The sequence below is a fragment of the Amblyomma americanum genome, chromosome 4 (genome assembly GCF_052857255.1).
Source record: "Amblyomma americanum isolate KBUSLIRL-KWMA chromosome 4, ASM5285725v1, whole genome shotgun sequence".
Taxonomy (NCBI): domain Eukaryota; kingdom Metazoa; phylum Arthropoda; class Arachnida; order Ixodida; family Ixodidae; genus Amblyomma; species Amblyomma americanum.
In genome coordinates this window covers 101,465,484-101,485,448 of record NC_135500.1, presented here as the reverse complement: position 1 = coordinate 101,485,448, position 19,965 = coordinate 101,465,484, and the positions used below count along the sequence as shown (strand labels likewise).

General features: G+C 46.0%; 1 pseudogene; it reads right to left on the bottom strand.

Moving 5' to 3' along the window:
- Window positions 1-12,926: 12,926 nt before the first annotated feature.
- On the bottom strand, window positions 12,927-13,104 carry LOC144130743 (U2 spliceosomal RNA; annotated as a pseudogene).
- Window positions 13,105-19,965: the final 6,861 nt, after the last annotated feature.

Below are 19,965 nucleotides of genomic sequence, written 5' to 3'. Positions count from 1 at the left end.
TCTGCCGGATCCATTGCTATCTCCCAGAATCCCGCCGCCATGTCCACTACCGTGAAGTACCTGGCAGAGCCCAGCTGAGAAAGCGTCTCCTGTATATTGGGGATGGGGTATGGATCGATGCGAGTTACGGCATTTAGTTTGCGGTAGTCCACTACCAATCGATACGAGCCATCTGGCTTTTCCACCAATAGTGCTGGTGCTCCCCAGGGTGACTTTGAGTGTTCGACAATGCCGCGATCAATCAGGTCCTGCACCTGCCGCTCCATCTCCTCACGTTGGGAGTAAGGAATCCTGTACGCACGCTGGTAAACGGGCGATGAAGTGCCGGTTTCTATCCTGTGCTTTATAACGCCACAGCAGCCCAAATCCAGGTTGGACGCGGCGAATATCTCCGAGTAGTCGTTCAGCAAACCAGCCAGAGCCTCCCTCTCCCTGGATTTTACGTGAGAAAGATCGAACGACACCTTTGGCTCAGCCGAAGGACTAGCATGCTCTACAGTTGCGAGTACCGTATCGGTGGGCTCACGTTTCTCTATCGCAGAGGTGAAGAAAGCCAATGTTTTGTTCTTGGGAAGGCTCAGTGGCTGCTGGCTACAGTTAACCACCCGTAGGGGCACTCTGTGGGCGTCATTAACTGTCACGAGGCACGCGGCTGTCTTCAGGCCATTGCTGAGAGAGTCGACCGGCTCAAGCACTCCCACGGCGCCGCTCTCTACATCTGAAGGCACAAACGCGTACAAAATGTGCTCCGACCAAGGAAGGACGACCGCCTCATCGACCAGCCTGACGGCAACCCGCGAATATACCTTCTCCAATGATCCCACTGTTTGACGGGTGTCAATATCGGTAATGCGAATCTCAGCCCCTCTCCTGTTCAAAAACGGAACTTTTGATCCGCCCGCATTAACCTCTTCCTCAGAGAATGAGACTACTACCTTCCCTTTTCTCAAAAAATCCTGCCCTAATATACCTGACACTCCGTTTGGCAGAGACACCGTGTCCGGGCATACGTAGCAGGTGTGCTCCAATGCCATTCCGCCGAGAGAGAAGTGTAACCGGTAGAGTCCACTTATGCCAAGAGGATCCCCCGTTATGCCTACAAATTTGGTTGTCATACCACCAGACGCTTCCAACACCTCGCGGTCCCCCTTCCTTTGAAGCGTGTTAAAACTGCTCTCCTTAAGCAATGCCACCTTTGACCCCGTATCTATCAACAATTCCATACAACAACCATTTAACTTGCAACGCACAACAGTGCATGCCTCGTCGGCCACACAAACTACCACCACCTCATCATCTACTGCTCCCTCCCCACGCTCCTCAAGCTGGGGAGGACTATCTAGTTTTTTGTCTCGGTATCTGGAGCCCCGCTGTAGGCTTGCTTAGGGCGTGTCTCGCCTGCTTCTCTTTGTGGCTCCCCACGGCGCACGTTTTGGCAGAACCTGGCGATGTGTCCGCGACCCTGGCAAGCGAAGCATACGATTTCTCAAGCCCTCCAGTGCCTCAAGCCTCTCAAATGGGGGTAAAAGTCCCACAATCAGTCCCGTGATTCCCTTTTGATTACAATTTTGAAGTCATGAATGTCACAGCATTCAGAGGACATTTGCTTTTGAGACCCCACTTCTGACACCAGTGTGATGACCCCCATAATGCGCAGGTCCACACGGGACGGAGAGGCAAAGAGACACCGTATGGCTCAGTTTAAACAAACAGGTATATTCAATAATTACACATGATTAAGATTATACATCAGAGGCTGGGGCGTCCGAGCTTACGTGCCGACGACTTCATGGGGGCGATGGAGTGGCTCCGGAGTTGGGCTCGAGCGGTTGCTGGCAGAAGCTGCACGCCGTCGGGCTTCGGCGCTGAAGGCCCTCTTGGCGAACGATGTCCTGAGCGTGCTTCTTCCGTACTGCTTCTCGATTTTTATATCCTCTTCTCCACACTCCCTAGGGTGAGGACGCCCACGCCGGAGGGGAAGGAGGGGGGGGCTAGGGCTTTCACTTGGGCGCACAAACATACCACCGCACTTATTGTCTCGCCCCCCTCACGTGTTGAGTCCGAGGGAAAGAAGGTTGTCTTCGCGGTAGCGCATAGCGTCGGCTGTGGTACGGCGCGCTCTGGCCCGCTGACAGTTCCCGCGGGTCACCGGCCTCCATTCTTCATCCATCAACTGACACTCGCTCCTCAAGGTAAGGCGCGCTCTGGCCCGCTGACAGTTCCCTTGTCCTGGAATGTGCTCGGGAAAGCCGCTGTCATCTGGGTCTCCGTCTACGCCGCGCCGTCGAACGCGGAACCTCGTAGCACACACAAGGAATGTACCTCGTAGCACACACAAGGAATGTACCTCGTAGCACACACAAGGAATGTACCTCGTAGCACACACAAGGAATGTCACACTGTTTAGATGTGCTGTAAATATATGCTTTGCTGTCATCATCTACAAGCACGCCTCCTGGTCATTGTCCACGCCGAACTACACTAGAGGAAGGGTCTGGAAACCTTCCTTGATGAAACGAACTACCTAAATGCACATTTGTCATTTACAGTATTCCTAAGAAAGCGCATCTCTCCCAGAGCCTAAATGTCATTGGAAGTCTGAGAGAGCTCACTGTGCTTAAACGTAGGCAGCTATTCGACAGGTTTGAAGCTATAGGCATGCTCTGAGCAGCCTGACAAGTCGGTTGATTTGTCTAAACCAGGACTGTGTTCCAAGCTCCTAAACAGCTCCCAAGTCTTTCTTGCTTATACATTAGGTTTCCTGCAATTTTTAAATATTTATATACATAAGCATTCTCTCATGCATGTATTTAACTAAATATACCCTATACAATATTATTAGATGTTTATGTAGGCTCAGAGGCCTGTACCAGAGAGCATGGAAGACACTCGTAAAGGAAGAACTGTTGGGCCAACGGCTGCCTAATTTTGTGTGTGCATTAGCTAGACCACCGAGGCTTGATTTATATATTTGAATCAACTCGCACATGGACATCGTTTGCTTGAGGTTGACGAGGATATGGCATTAACTAAAGGGTGGCAGTGACGTGCTTAATCTCAATAAGTACAAATTGAAGGTGGTGCAGTCCTTCGCCCCTGATTGAAGTCATCATGACTAAAATGTCGAAAGACTCTATACAGATTCGGAATCGGCTATAAGTAAAATAAAAAAGCGACTTCAGTGTCATAGTAGAGAAGAAGAAGGTAGGGGACCAGGTAGTTGGTTAACGTAGTATATACTGCAGGAATAGCAGGGGTCAGTTATTATTGCACTTTACAGATTGAAATAATTTGCGAATAGTGAGTTCCTATTCCCGCAAATGGGAGAATCGAAGAATGCAGAAGCGGCCGAATGGCGAGAATAAAACTGAAATACACTTTATTTTGGGCGCTCAACCTTGCATCGTGCAGGATTTGGAAGTGCTCGGGAAGGTGAGACGCAATTACCACAGAATGATCCGGTCTCAAATTATTTTATACTTCTAGACGAAGGAAATGAAACTACTAACGAAGAAGCCCGCGAGCGAGTTCAACCAAGGACGAAAACATTTGTGTTCAAGCAGTTATTTATGGTCGGACAACTGTCGTTACAGAGTACACAATAGAAGAAGGAGGTATGGTACCTAGACAGTATATCGGTAAGCTCTCTTAGGATACAAAAGATCCGACCAAGAAACGCCAAAACATGAAAGCAGCTAACCGCACAAATGGCATATAACTGGCAGAGCTTTCAAAGTTAACAAATATGCACAAGGCAATGGACATAAAGGAGAGTCAAGTCATGCTTTCTCGTGTGAAAATTCTAAATATTGGGAAATGTTAAGAAACTTTTGTTGAAATATTGAAGGTAACAGTCCATTATTCTGATATGTTGCAAAATCTTTTTTAAAGTGTTTCCAGCGATCGTATCCAACAGTTAAGGCCACCATAGAGAACCAATGAGGAAAGCATTTTACCATAGCAGAAACGTTCACACACAAAAAAATACAATACTGCCATCGGGTGATCTGCGGATATACTGATTGATATAGTGAATTCATACATTCTATCTAAAAAATTGAGTTCTTAAATGGTTTCCTGCTCAAAAATGCTTTTGTCCAGAATTGTTGGGTATGAACATGCACAAAATAAACATGCCGTAAAGAACAGAGGCAGCTTATGAATGCATGTTTTATTATTGCTAATTGCGCAAAAACTGCACAGCGAACATCTAAAAATTGCGTGCTTACGATAACGCTATTTCTCCGTTACCGATCTTCGCATGGGCACTCTGGGCGCTTTATTCCGCTAAGTATGCCATCACTTAAAGTGCGCTACACTAACACTTTAACGTTTTTACTTTTTAAAAATATTTGAATACTATAGCCCTTCCCTAATTTGTAGCTTCACGGTGCAGTACAGCTTCCACCCACTTTGTGATTACTAGTGCGCCATACTCGGTAGAAACCTATGTATTCTATTTAATGGGCTCATTGTGCATCCTTTTTACATCTATAATTTTGGGCTATTGTCGCATTAACTGACGCTATCATTCAACCAGTTTTCGTTGCTATAAACATTTAAATACCGTATTCCTTATGAAAGGAATTTTTGTTCCATCTGTATTATTTCGTGCTATAAATAATTTTTCGGTAACTTCATTGCTTGCAGTGTTTTACACTGTTCATATTTTACCAGTTTGCTTTTTGTGATACAATGTTTAACAATGCCTTTCCTTCTGCTTATTCGTCACTGCACGTATGTAACTTTTTCATTTATTATAGTGGCATTTTTTGGGGGGGGGGGGACATAAACCCAGTCAAGCCGTATTCCTTTGGCGTTTTGTCTGTACTCCTCTCATCTGAGCGCGTATAGATGCAAATAAAAATTTCAATTAAACGCTCCCGTCCAGCTGAATACCGTGTTCTGAGATCTTGGTATGCGACATGATGAGCAAGAAACTATGCGTTATGAAGGAAATTTGCGCTTAAATACTTTATAGCTATGAAAATGCACTCTTGGTTTACTTTAGCGATCACAGTGCATTGGTTCCTACACACCGGTAGATGATCAAGGAGCGCTTATTTCACGCCGGTGATCTATGAATTCCTCATTTAGAGCGGGCAACGAGGCGAGTGGCCACATATTCAGAATAGTACGGACCCATCCCTTTTGAAAACAGCGCGGAATCCACAAACAGCCCCCACATGCGCCCATATATGTGCTGTTGACGGTTCGTCGGCCGATTCATGATGGACTCCAGTTCCGAATAGCAGTGCGATCACAGGGCATTTGTTAACACTCACCGATAGATGATCAAGGAGCGCAAATTTCTCACCGCTCATCTATGGATCCTGATTTAGAGCGGGAAAAGAGGCGAATGGCCCACTTATTCAAAATAATGCGTGCCCATTTTCTTGGTAAACGGCGGGGACTCTAAAAACAGCCCCCATAGGCTCCCATAAATGTGCTGGTTGATGGTTCGAGTGTCGTTCCATGACTGACTCTAGTATCGAGTAACAGTTTTATTGTAGGTCTTACGCTGATTTTACATAATCAGCCACGCACCCCTCTGCGATTATTAGAGGGCCACGATCTTTGCGCAAGGAATAGCCCTACTTGGGCAAGGCAGTGCCTCGCATTTCACAAACACTAATGAGTTTCGCCTGAAAAGGCGGAGTTGGTGGGCTATTTGCCTGTTAACCCATCCACAACAACCGCATTCGCTTTTGCGCAGAGAGCATGACGGCTATCTGAAACGCGTTGAGGAAGTCAATACGCAACAGCCGGCGTAAACTGAGCGTAGCCGCTCTCGCTTGCCGCCGCCGTGCCTTCAACCTCCACTTTCAACCTCAGACTTCCTCCTTTTCTCTCCTACTGCTACCTCTTCCTCCACCTTTTCATTCTCGCCCTTCCTTCGTTATCGCCCTACAGTTTGCACTGCCGTTTACGACAACGATGACGACGCGCAAGCTTGGAAAGTGTGTCTAGAAGCTACGCTCTAAAGTTCTAGCTCTCAAAGCGTTGCTCCGGCTCGTAGAGTAGTAGATCTCGGAACGAAGAAGCTCTGCGAGAAAAACTACGCGTCCACTCCAAATGGTAAACGTCGTTGCAGCTGCTTATAGCTGAACGTGCTAAGAGGATTTGTCCAGTCGGGAAACACGCATTCTCGGCACGACAGGTGCTCGGAGGGAATCACGAGGGGAATCAAGTGCAGGACAGCCGTCTTAAATAGCGGGCCTTCAGATTTGGATAAGACTGCTCGAGGCAGCCTTGTTTGCAGCCTTTTCAAATCTTCATTTTAAGTCTTTCTTCAGTGTAGTTATTTTTCTGCATGTGAGTTATCGGCTAAGGGAAGATTTATATTATAATAAGATTCGACTGAGTCTGAAAATTATAATAAGACTGGACTAAATAGCATGCGGGTCCTGCTGGCCCCAATGCAGCCCTGTTTTTCGATGAGGCGTTCCGTGAGCGTTCGTTCACAAAGGCGAGTACAACACCGTGTCACAGAGCCCGACGTGGCCAGAGGCTAACGAGAAAGTATAGGGAATGATAAAAACAAGGATCGTAAATGCGTGGAACATGTATCACTATGGCAAGGTGATGCATAGGTACCGGCGGACGACAAAGCTTTCGATGAAGAGGCGCCAACATTTGAATAATTCTCTATATTCTAGACGCTTGCTGCCTTGGCCGACCATTGTGAACACACCATGAAATCTGGATATTTCACGTCGCATAAAACGTCATAACACACGGTTTCCGCGATACTGAACCCGACATGTCGAATGGTAGGTAGTAAAGTGCAAGAAGAAATTATGAGTTGTTCCTAAGCTGTAAATATCACTGTTGTATGAAGTTCAAAAGCTTTTCAAAGTAATTTTCGCCAGACGGGGAAGGTTATTGCCCTCGTAAGCCCAGACCGCGAGAAACGAGAGTCTGGAGAAGACGCCTTAGATTTCTCCCGGAAAACAAATTCCTCCAGCGGACATCGCAGATGCTAATGAATTGTTGTTATATTTGTTGAAGCCAATACTTACGCTATTGCGGCTTCAATTAGAGCCCGATACAAGAACCTTGTTTTCTCTTACCGCTACAGGCAGCATAAGGCATTGTACTCAATTCAATTTATTCTACAGCTAAAATTGGAACGTTCTGCGTGATAAAAGATCCGACTGGGCCTTCACTGAGTCCCGGAGGCGTTTAAAGAGCAGCGACAGCCAGTATATACAGAGAAATGCTATACAGTACAGGATTACACAGAGTGTATATGTATAAAAAGTGCAAACATAAACACAAAGCACGCAAAAGAGGACCCACATATACAGCATTATATAAGCACAAAATGCAAGGCAGAAGGCAAAGTATTCGAGCAGCTTTTTGCTTGAAAAGGTATTCATATCTTTGTTGAAATTTAATATAACTGGTAGATTGTGCTTTCTGGATAGCGATTTATAATTGGTGCGAAAATTAAGAATGAGCCAAGGGTCGGTATTACTGGTAGCAACATTGTGTTCATGGCTTGTCAATGAAGATACACGTTCGAAAAAAAGATTGGAACTCTTTTGCGGAAAAAAGAGAAAAGACTTTAATATGCGAAACTCAAAAAAGTGAACTGTCATGGAGAACATTCTTCATCAGCCAAATTACTGAGACAGCTGCAAAGCTTTTCATTGCAGCTATATGCCTGCATTCAGGTGTATGGGGACTAATTAGATCTAAATTCATCAGCTCTGTTATGGCTTTCGCTGCCGGCTCGCCAGTAATTATGATATGCTTTATCATCTTCGTTTTATTTATATTGATACCCGATGATCGTAAGCAGCGTTATTGATTATAATGATCATCATAATCGCTTATGGCTCACATCACAGTCTGCATTCAGCGGCGCATGTGTCGGCCACTGCCGCTTCGTCCGGGCGGGGCAAGCTTGCTTTGTTCTTCTCTTGTGTCCTCCTGCTCCTCCTGCGCTCTGCGTTTTTCCTTGGTTTCCTGTTCGAGGAGAAGGGCGCCACCTGAGGAAATGGGTGGTGGTGGTGGTGGAAACTCTATTACACACAGGGGAGTTTAGGACGCGCAGGTCCTTGGGCCCCCGCACGGCCACACTGCACTCACGCGTTCGTGTCCCGGAGGGTCATGACGCTGGCAGCCCGGCCTGTGGCGATGGCTTACTTGGCCGTGTCCTTGGAGCGCAGTAAGTGAGTGTAATCCGGCCTGGAACGGCGGCCGTGTTTCGACTAAAGTGAAGCGCAAAGACGCCTGCGTGCTCTGCGATGCCAGTGCTCCGCAAAGACCCAGACTTAGTCCAAATTATTCCGTAGCCCTTCACTACAGCAGCTCATTCTGTCTACTTCTTTTCACTATCTCTGAAGCCTCATCCCTCAAGGCGCCGTTTTGGCTTACATCCAAACATGAAACAGTTAAAGCGTCTTTCTTTCCCTGAAAACTAATGTTCATTTCTATTTTTATGCAAATCGGGATACGTGGTTCACTTATGAATTAGTCGGTCTGCAAATCGAGCAGTCAAAACATGGCAAGCGTGTACCGGCATAATACGCAGAGAGAAAGGCAAACTAATTGAATGGCAGGAAGGTTAACCAGCCAGTGGCCGGCTAGTTACATTAGGAGTAGAATGCTAGATGAAAGAAGCGAAGCAGAACTGGATTGAAGGTTCATTGCAGTTGGCAGTATGAGGTGCGTTCACGTCATTTGGATCGGTAAAAACAAAGGACGCCTGCAATGTGTCTAGACTGGAGCTCAAGCCTGTGTCTGTTGTATTGAAACATTGATAGAACCTTGATAGCTTTCGTCGCTAATGGTTTCTAGGGCTATGATACCAGAATATTGGCTTCTGTTAGGGTTCGTGGCCTCGGGAGGCGGAGGTCTGCCTTGATAGAGACTCGTTGACAGTCGAAGTGGAGGTGGTGGTAAAGTAGGTCCGCAATAGATTCTTCGCACCTTCGGCGATCAGACTTTGAGGAACTGAATAGTATGCGTGTGAAATTAGATGGAAATCAGCATTTGTGAATGCAGCTCACAGTCACAGACGGCATAACAGCGTTGCATCCGAGGAGGGGAGGCCGAGTGATAGCAAGAAGGCTTAAAGTTGAGCTAGTTGGCATACGTTCATGTCTATAAAATACAGGCGCTTACTTATTGAGTTTTAATAAATGGCAGAGGGTGGGCATGTTCCATCCCTTCTTTACAAAGCTACTCCATGAGATCAAAATTGTATATTGGGGGGCAGGCGCAAAAAGTTCTGTTATAGTGCCAGCTCTAATCAACAGAATGCGGATACTTTGTGCACTACAATAGGTTGATAGAACAGCATTGTAAGCCATGTCGTTACCGAAAATGCCACTCTGTTTTGGCAGCCACTCGGAAGTGGTGTGCTGACTCTCGTCATGGCCACGTTGCTCTGTATGCCTGACCTCTGCAACCAGTTGCTTTCTTGATTACGTATGGCTGTTTTCAAGCGTAGACGCACAATTTAGAATCGCAGAATAGATCCTAAGTAGGGGAGCTCGCTGAGGCAAATATTTAACCGTGAAAAAAGACAGGTTGGAAATGTGACAAACGGGCCCAGTCCATAAAGCGTGTTTTTTTTACAAACTTGAATACATCGGGTGTGGATAAAGTTGAGCAGCATGTACAGAAAGCGACAACGGGATTAGCGCTACTGACAACTGAGTATTGACTTCAGGAAAGAATATTTTATTTGCAATTGTGAAAAACAGGCGTAACCACTAAAAACGCGCCTGCACGCGTTATATATTTTCTTTCTTTTCATCTGTAGTTATCTGGCATTCTATACAAATAACATCCCCTATTTTAAACGCTAGTAGCAGTGTCCTAACCGAACTTTTTTCTGTTTGTGGCGATAAATTATGCCTTTGCTACATCTCTGCTTTTTTAATTTTTGCTTCTAGCCACTACAAGCCTCTTTCTTTTTAAAATGCGGCATGCCGCTTTTTTTTCACCTTGTGTAGTGATTCCCGGAGGGCATTATTAGATATGCTTCAGAGGATTGCTTGAAGCTTTTAAAAGGGCAAGGAACGCCGGCGAGCAACAAGAGCAGAAAGGATTTTAGACCTGCAATAATTCCATACGTGCATAAAATGACGCACCAGATTAAAAAAAAAAGATAACCAGCAAACAGAAGCACAAAGTCGTCATCGTGTTTTCAACATCGCCGAGATGCTAGGGGTGCAGCCAAAAAGCCTATCAAAGGCTTGAACAGGAGCTGCGCCCCCAGAATTTTGGGTAAGAAATACAAAGAATATATATTTATGTATTACAGGCACAGCAACAGGGCCAAACGGCACCTGTATATAAGGTTGAATAAAGTACAATTGCGGCAAGTGACGAAAAGCTTGCGTGCAGTTTGTAAAACATTGTTACAGGAATACACTGTTCCATAAAGTTACAAAAACAAATAAATAATCTGCGCTGTGTTATTAATGAACTGTGTTTAGAAGAAGCGGCATGTTTTAATTAATGGTCTGTATCCATAATTGGTTCGGATACGCGGAAAGATGAATTGATTTTTTTTTGTGCGCGTGCTGTTTTCTGAGATTTGTGTTCAAGTGTATACATTTCATTTAAGGATATGACTGGATTTATATATGTAGTCCTGTAGCGCCTTAATAAGATCTGTTCGTACTGCTGTGGGATAGGAATTATATTCAGTTTATGAAAAATGGCTTCTCTTGGTGCGTCTCGGGAAATGTTGACAATTATCCTAAGTGCTCGTTTTTCTAGTTTGTAACGCTTGCTAACGTTCGTAATGGTGCAGGTTCCCCAAACAAAAAAGCAGTAGCCAATAACGGAAGGAAACAGTGACTGAACTATAGTTTTTTTTTTCACACACTGTGGTAAAAGATACCCAAGCCAGGACAGAATATCCACGATTTTAACTATTTTGTTTATCGTATTGTCTATGTTTATTCTATGATAATGTGCTGATTGTCATCTGCGCTGCAGAGAAATTAAATGCAATTAAAATCTCTGCTAACAACGGTGATTAGAGAAAGTAAGACGGCGCACGTTGGGAGGAATTTTTTTCGCTTCGAAGACAGCTACCGGTGATGCGAGATGCCGATGCTCTACAAGCAGCGCCTCAGTAGAGGGGCCACCGCAGGGCTGTGGTGGACAACGTCTACCACATGCGAGATCGCGTACAAGTACTCAATCGGAGGCTATTTGCTGTGTACCGCTTGTCTACTCTTGAGTTCATATTGCCTAACAAAAAAATTGGAAGGGAGACTTAAGCTTCGCCTTCCCAGGCAGCACAACTGCACTTGATGAGTTCTGGGCAAGCATTGGCAACAATTGGCTTTATTGGCTATCCTACTTTGGCATTTAGGCAGTGCGCTACCATTTTCACATACTGGACCAACTTTGAGGCCAGTTTCTGGCCAATGTTCGGACGATCGAGAGCCCGACGCAGGCCTGGTGTTGGTTCCGTGACATAGGCTAATAAAGGCCTCGGTCCGGCTCTTCAGCTTTCGAACACTGGCATCCAGCTTTTGAACATTGGTGTACAGTTTTCGAGCACTGTCATATCCAGATTTAAAGCATTGGTGTCCTGCTTTGGAATATCGGCACATGGAACATAAGCAACCAACTGGCCAGTGACCGGCACCGTGGAAGTAGCATTATACCAAACAAATATTCATAAATAAGGGTGCCAAAGAATTCAGGAAAAAGATATGTTTATTGCATAGACTTTCAAGGAACACGCTTCTAGCGCGCGCAGGATGGCTTGCACAACACCAGCTCTCCTTGAGTGTATTGGAAAGCAAGGCTCAATAGCATGGGAACAGAGGTTTCTGAAAATTATTTATTATCATGTTTGCTGAGTGCCGATGTTTCAGGTTGGACAACGCAGCTCGGCAAGCTACTGTGGCATGGCTAAGGCATCCATAAAGTGCTTAAGAGAGCTGCCCTCCAGGAATTTGATGAGTCATATCAGAACTAATCGTTGCACTCCTCTTGAAAGACGACTTGCAGTGAATTCCAACAAATTTATTGTCCAGCTCTTTCTCGATGACTTCAGGATACGTCGAAACTGAAAAAAGACGCATGATGCCATGATGAGCCTAGGTAGGCCCGTCACAGGACGAAAATAAAGATTTAATAACACAGAATTTTTTGGCGCACAGTGCGCGTGAAGGCACTCGCAAGACATTTTACAGGATAATTTATAACTGATGGTTAAAAACTAACACTGTAATAATTGCACAAAGTGGAATTTAATTTACCAATATTGCCTTGTACCAAATGGTCGATTTCTATTTTAGTACTCGATAGCGCACCGGGAATAAACAAATTCAGTGTGACAAAAGCAAATTAATGTGCTATTGAAAGGGAATGAATATTATTATGTTAATATCATAACTATGTATCCCTAAATTGCGAGCTTGTTTTTATAGATTATTTTCTCACGTTAAGCTACAGGTTGTAGCATCTGTTCTACATGGACGCTGAAGCACTTTTTGGTCAAGTAAGTTTAAAGCACATATTTGTAACATATCCTCAACATGGGCGTCAAAGGAACATTTTAGAGCCAAGTTCTTTCTTTGGGATGTGGTTAAAAAAAACAGCTTGCCCATTTTTGCGAAATTAGCTTAACGCAAAAACTCAGGGCTCTTCTCTTTAAAAAAATTAAACAGTTTACCTTAGGCGCTTCGCATGAATATAACAGAGGATTCGATACACCTCTCTGACAGTCCAGAGTATTTTCATTGAGAGATAACTTAGGCAAAATTACTGACCGACTGACATACTGACTAAATGACTGATGTTGCTGAGAAGAAGGAAAAGGAAAGTGCACGGGCCTGCCTACTGGCTCAAGCCGAGCGACGCTCGCTGCCGCGTGCAGAAAGCTGGAGTGGTAAAGGAGAGGAGAGTAAAGAGTGAAAGAAAAGACGCGCCACGCTAATATGCCCTGGGCCGATCCCGGAGGCAGTGCAATACTGGGCCGACCCGTGCCAGAGTGCTTCAAGCCCAGCACTCCGCCATATTCCAAAAATAAGTTTAATATCTTAGGTCCAAGGACCGGATGCAGATATTAAATCAGGTATCAGATATCATGGTGGTGATACACTATCCCCATGATATCTGGTGTCATTATGGGATATATGATATCATATACCACCACGAAAATTAGCTTTAACCAGAAATGCCGCATTTTCTAGTGCGCTTGCTAGTGTGCAAATCAAAGAGAAACACTACGGAAGTATTACACATATCCTTACCAACTGGTCTCCAGTGGAATAATAAGCGGTTGTCATTCCTGTAGTGCTCAAGCGGTAAAAGGCAAACGTATTCCTCAATGCATCAGATGCCAGATCACATGAATGCAAACCCGCTACTTGGCAAAGCGGCCAATTTTCAACTAGATCAACTTACCAGAGGCGAAAATCAAGTCCTAACCTTTCGGGCACATTTGCGCGGCGCAGAACCTCTAGCCAGAAATTTCGCAATGCAAGTAGATACACAGAAGGCGTACTCTTGCTTTGTATCGCTCTTTTCTTGCAGGCAAAAATCAAGCAGTATTAATCGAAGTAAGAATTACTCTCAAATCACATTCATGCCTGAAAGTTTCTCAAGATAAAATAATTGTAGTACTTACCAATAAGATCGTACAAGCAGCGTAATAAACCGCGTCGGAGCTCTGAGCACGTACAAGATGTGACTTTTCGCTTGCACAAACTACGAACGGTGCCAGCTCGAGCATGATGCTTTTTCGTCATGCTGGTTGTGCTGCTTGGCTTCGCCGTGCCACCCAAAGCAAGACCCGCCTAGTCAAGTTTGTGTCATGGTGATGCATCGCGAGATTCCAAGACAAGTGGAAGGGGAGACGACGGGGAGAGGGGGGGGGCGGCTTGAGGAGGGAGACATCTTTTTTGACAGCTTTCGCGGTCGCAAGAAAACGTTTCCTGCTGAAAGCCGGAGAAACAAAGCTCGGCTACTGAGCCGGAGTACCCGGGTAAAAAGCCCACCGCGGTGGCCGCGCTTCGATAGAGGCGCAATGCAAATGCGCCCGTATGCTGTGCGATATCAGTGCACGTTAAAGAACCGCAGGTGATCGAAATTATTCCGGATACCTCTGCGACGGCACCTCTTCCTTTCTTTCTTCTTTCACTCCCTCCTTATCTCCTTAATACGGCGCGGTTCGGGTGTCCACCGAGATACGTAAGACAGTTGCTGCGCCATTTCCTTTCCTCAAAAACCAATTTTCTATTTTCAGATCGTAGGAGGGTGCCTGAGCAGAAAAGCGTGTAGGTGCGCGCGAGAGAAAACAGCTTGAAGAGAGTCAGTAAAAAAGCGGTTGTGGCTCAACTCAGCTGACCCAGGATATGCAGAGCGAGAGCTCTGTCAGCAAGCACGGCAATTATATCAGCGAGAGCAAATAACGTGATGCATCACGTGCCACAATAGCAAGAGCGAGCGTCCAAAGCGGCGGTCGACGCAGCGGTGGACGTGACTGCCAAGCTCAAGAGCGAATCACGTGACACACTACGTGCCACAACTGGCGAGGAGGAGCGGTCGAGCAACAACCAGCGCAGCGGCGGACGTGATTGCCAAGCGCGCTGCTGTGGCGTCGGCGAGTCACATGGCATGGCGTCACAGGCAAGTGCGGCGCGCCTCTTGTTAGAGATCACATCTAAGAGCCAGTTGACCTTCAGGCTCGGCATGGGAGGAGTACAGCTCTTCGTTCTAATAACAATTAAAAAGTAGTGTTTCGCGTGCTGGGGGTTTGCACGCTACCCGGAAAAGGGCGTGGTTGGGAGAAGCGGTCGGAAGAGAGGTAATGATCTGGAATGCTCGGAGAATGTTTCACGGGTAGTTCTGAAGGCAATACGAATAATACATAGACTCCATGTACGCGAAAACTCACGCGAACGCGAAGGCGACAGCGGCAAGCGACGAGCGGCGCCGTCGCGCGAAGCAAATTGCATGTGTCGCTCGGATCTGCACCCACAGAAAATTTCGCTCGTCGCCCGGAAGTCCCCCACGCGACTGGCCAATCAGAGCCCCACAAAGCTGTTTCCGGTTTGTCCACGGTCTCTCACGGGTACATCTCACGAAACCAGCCCGTCGTCTTGGTCATCGCCACCGTCGAGAAAATATTTGGTTTTGTAGGTGAGAGGCAGACCCGCATGATTTAAATAATTAAAACAAACTTCTTGTTGGGTGCGGAGGGCTAACAGCATTTGGAACGGGCTACGCGAGCGGGCGTACTGCAGGGAGAGATGCGTGTCGAGCCGCGGGTACCGGCGCTCTATCCACCGTGCCGCTGCGCTACAAATGTGCAGAAACAGTCGCGGCGCGCATTCTCACTGGTAAATTATAGTTTGCTGACTTAAAATCAGATTGCGGTGACCGTTTATGGGAGTGTTTTTACTAAGCCGGACTGCACAGGCACCGAACGAAAGCACACCTTCCCCGTGAACCCGTGATGTGACTTCGTCTTCGCAAGCACGCCTTCTCCACTGCCTATCTCCACTGCCGCTACACCGCTGCCGTTGAGGAAATATTCCTTTGGCCCTGACTATAAGGCACACTCACAAAATTTTAAGATAGAGAACAGGTTACGGGCGTGTTTCCAAGCTTGAGTGCGCAAAGCACGGAGTCCGCTGCGCAGGTGCGCGTCGCCTGCCGCCTTCGCTTGCATGGAGGTTGCCCACAAGCGACGGAGCGAGCGTCGCCGTGCCGCCTTGTCGCGCCGCTCGCTCTTTAGTGCACATGGAGTCCAGGCTTAAGATACAAGCAAATGGGAAACGCGAAAGCTTCAAAGTATTGTTGCAAAGCGAGAGGAAGAGAATCATGTTCGGCGCCGGAAACCTTTGAAGCGAACGTAGAGCTTCGAGATGGATTTGTCCAAAACAACGTATGCCAACTGCGTAATGTGTGGGGCCGTGGGGTGTGGCCTCTGTTAATTTAAGATGACTTAAAATGTTACCATAAAGTACCAAAACATAAAGCAATAAATAAAATATTACGCAAGCAGAATGTACGTTGTTTCATGGTATCTTATAGATTACATGTGGCAAACAAGCTAGGTTAACATGCGTCTAACTAACGCCAGTTGTCAGTAGATTCATTCGCTGGTCATTGAAGAATCCTGAAATTTTTGTTGCTGTGTAAGTCTTACGCAAAAAAAACAAAAACGAATGAAAACGTGTTGAATAGTGATTGGCAACTGCTTCCGATGCTTTTCATGAATGAAGGTAATGTTTAAAAGAAAAAAAAACATTTGTGAGTAAATAAGCAAAGACGTCATCACGAGCTATAGCCCTCAATGCAAATGACGAAACAGCACACTAAAATGCACAGAAACTAGAATTTAGAACATGAAAATTGGAAATTAGCTTTGAAGAAAGGCAAGGACGCAATAACTGTTTTACATATCTGGGAGTACTCTCGAGCCATGCCATAAGGAAGGGATGGAGGGAGTGAAAGAAGAAAGGAAGGAAGAGCTGTGCCTTAGTGGAGGACTCCGGGACAATTTCGATCGCCTGCGGATCTTTAACGTGCACTGATATCGCTCAGCACGCGGGCGCCTTCTGAGTCTTGCCTCCATTGAAACACGGCCGCCACTGTCCGGTTCGAGCCCGGGCACTCCGGCTCAGTATAGATGAGTGCCTTAACCACTGAGCCGCCGCGGCGAGTCAGCTTACGAGGTCAATAAATTGCGCACTAAGTCCGCCAAGCGAATATGCTTGCACTAAGCTATTACGTTTGATTCAGGATCTCCCAATACGCAGACGCCCGTTGCGTAGTGTAGCAGTGAATTCTCTACTGTGAAGCAAAAATAAACCGCTAGTCTTAAAATATTTAATCAAATGAACCTTATTTGATTTTTTTTTAAAAGGTATCGCCTTTTAACTGGTTTTCAGGTACTCTACGCGAGTAGTTCGCGCAAGAACGCTTTCAAATGCATAACGTTCCATGACAAATAGGCGGATTATTAAGCACCGATATCGCACAAAGGTAGCAGCATGAGCTCTTTCTGTGCACATCTGTCTGCGCAATATATTTTGTTGATTAGCGGGTTGGCTAAGCCGTATATAATTGCAAAAATCATTACCAGTGGGTCACACCAGCGCGCGTTTGTTAATTCCTAAATTTACGAAACCTTTTAATAAAATTTTACTGGTTAGTTGCAGCCGCTTCTAGTTTTCTAGCATGAATGATAGAATTCTATACATCTGTGGTCATTGGTCTCGATGGTTTCGTCGTCGGTCTCATGCGACAGACAGTTTCATCTACGGCCGAATGAACCGACAGTTCTTTGACCACCGATGTCGTTGTGGTGATGGTGATAAGCATTTATTAACCATTAAATGTTTACAGAGAGGCGATTGGGTTGGGGCCCTATGGCCCCCTCCCCTCACAATACTAGTTGTAGCCCATCTTCCAGAGTCCCATTTGGAAGAAACGCCACCTAGTCCGTTGAACTAAGCCCTTGGGACGCGTCGCTATACCATTCAAAATCATCGAACGGACAAAAACAAAACTGGACGGCAACAGCACCATTGCTATACAGCAAGCGAGTGTATCTGGAATACTTCCGAATGCGGTTCGAAATTGTTGTGATGCACCTCAGAACTCCGTAGGGTCCGAACGCCATTCGAAGTGTCGATTACCATTTGACTCCTATGCCACTCAAAAGTCAGCGTAGCACAGGCATTATGACAGAATTTCTGTATTAATAGTAGAATAATAGCACAGCGCTACTAGTCTATTAATGGTCGCATGCTGTAATGCGGTCTAGGAACATAAGTTTTGTTCTGAAAGATCAATGTAAAATACCTACTTTGGCAACGTATACATGGCAATTATAGTTGAACTCAGGTGAGACCGGTATACAGGTCTCGCACTTCTTATAGAGAGCTGAAGTGATCCTTTACGAGTCAAGGCGGCGTTACTGATAATAAAATAATTTTTCTCTCTCTGTTGTAGCGATATTGAACGTTGGCATGTCGTTTTAGCAGATAACCCAATGTTTAATAGGGTTTGCCAGTGTACTTTTAACATTCGATGAGTGATGGCAAAGCTACAGCAATATAGACCTCTTCTAGAATGACATAGCCAATTCTGGCAAACAGAAGAAAACTGTGGCTAACATGACCCATGGTGGCCATGATTCTGGGATGGCACTGCTAGCAATGCCAAAGAGTGAAAGAATTCTGGCTAACCTGGCCCACGATAGGCGGGGTTTCAGGACGACAGCCAGTACTAGGAAAGCGACGGTTAGCCAGGGCCTTCATTCGACGTGTAATGGCGGTTGCCCTTGCCGAGTGAGCAGTATTATATCAATTCCCTCCTGTCATGGTGGGCAGTTTGCTCACTATTCTGGGGGCAGGTTGTGATAATGCCGCAAGGCCACGTGTCCTATGTGGTCCACCTGCCTCCTAGGTTGCTCTCTGGGGACCACCTGCCAGAGCAATACCCGTGATTTCTCCCTCGCAATTCCGACAGCGACGACAACGCCGACACCGCATTTTCTGGAGAACGAGGCCTTTTACGCTATCGCGTTATAATCCTAAGAATTTCCGGTTCCAAGGGTTGACTGATATATCTCAGTGGTACACTCTTTTTAGTTGCTTTCTTCGAGGACAACGTAGAAGGGGTACAACGATGGTTCGCTACCTGATTCCATCATGCGATTATACGTTCACCTGCTTCAGCCTATTCCATAATTATCTCAATGCTTAGAGAATTAGTAAGAAACAAACTAGGCGCAGTGGTGGCTCGGTGATTATGGTGCTCGGATACTGGACCTAAAGAAGCAGATTTGATTGTGCCGGCGGCGGTCACATTTCGATTTAAGCGAAATGCAAGCGACCCGTGTACTGTGCGGTGTCAATGCACGGAAAAGAATCCCAGGTGGTCGAAATTATCAAGAGCCCTCCCCTACGGCGTACTTCATAGCCTTAGTTGCTTTGAGGCAATAAAGCCTACTAAAACAACCAGAAACAAACTACGTACCAACGCTTGCAGCCGCCCTGTCTTTGTTTCTTGTGAAATCGAGATAAATAGCGTACATTGCTAAAGCTGCGTAAGAAACGGCATTATTTATAGCGTATTATTTCTCTCTGATTCGAGCCCAATGGTTTCGCGCGATGTGGCTTATTCTTAATTATATAGGTCGTTTGCTGAAATCTTGTAAAATAAGGTTCAGCTCTTCTATATTTAAAGATCCTCAATCACGCTTGCCGCGTGGAATTCAGGCCAATTCTCACGTTCTCGTTTAAAAACCTTGGAGCCAGATCTGAAGCTTCGGCTTCAATCCGGCCTACCACAACGTGAAGCAACGTCGTTGTTTCGCCTGTGGCTTGGTGTAGCTTTCACCAAACACTATTCCTTCTTAATAGTTATGGCTGACAGCCATGCATGTACCATCTCCGGGTCTGATGAGACTATAGCCCACATTCTTTGGGAATGCCTTGCCTACAGCGCCCAAACACAGTCTCTCTGCCGTGCACTGGAGCATCTACACCTGCGCCCACTGACGGAAAGGAAGATTCTCGGCCACTGGCCGCGGTGATCGTCGGCGGTGATAGCCTCCAAGGCACCGCTCTGCTTTTTGAGAACTTCTGGCCTGCACCATAGGCTGTGACTTTAGTGAACGCTGGGACTTTGCATAGTGACTAATTTTTTTTTATTTTTCATCTTTTTCTTCCCTCACCCCTTTCCCCCCGTGCAGAGTATTAAACCGGCTATTTTTCTGGGTAACCTCCCAGCCTTTCCTCCTCCTACTCCTCCTCCATCTTCAATTTACAGTGCATTGAATTATACAAAAAAGCTGACTCAAATTTAATTTGTATTCTATGAAAAGCAACCCAACACACCACTGATTTCCCGACAGAGAAGCATACAAGCTTCATTAATCAACAATATGCTAAAAGGACAGACATTTGATTTTTTAGGCTGGAATTTATGGGTGCCCGTTTCCACAACAGTTTGTAG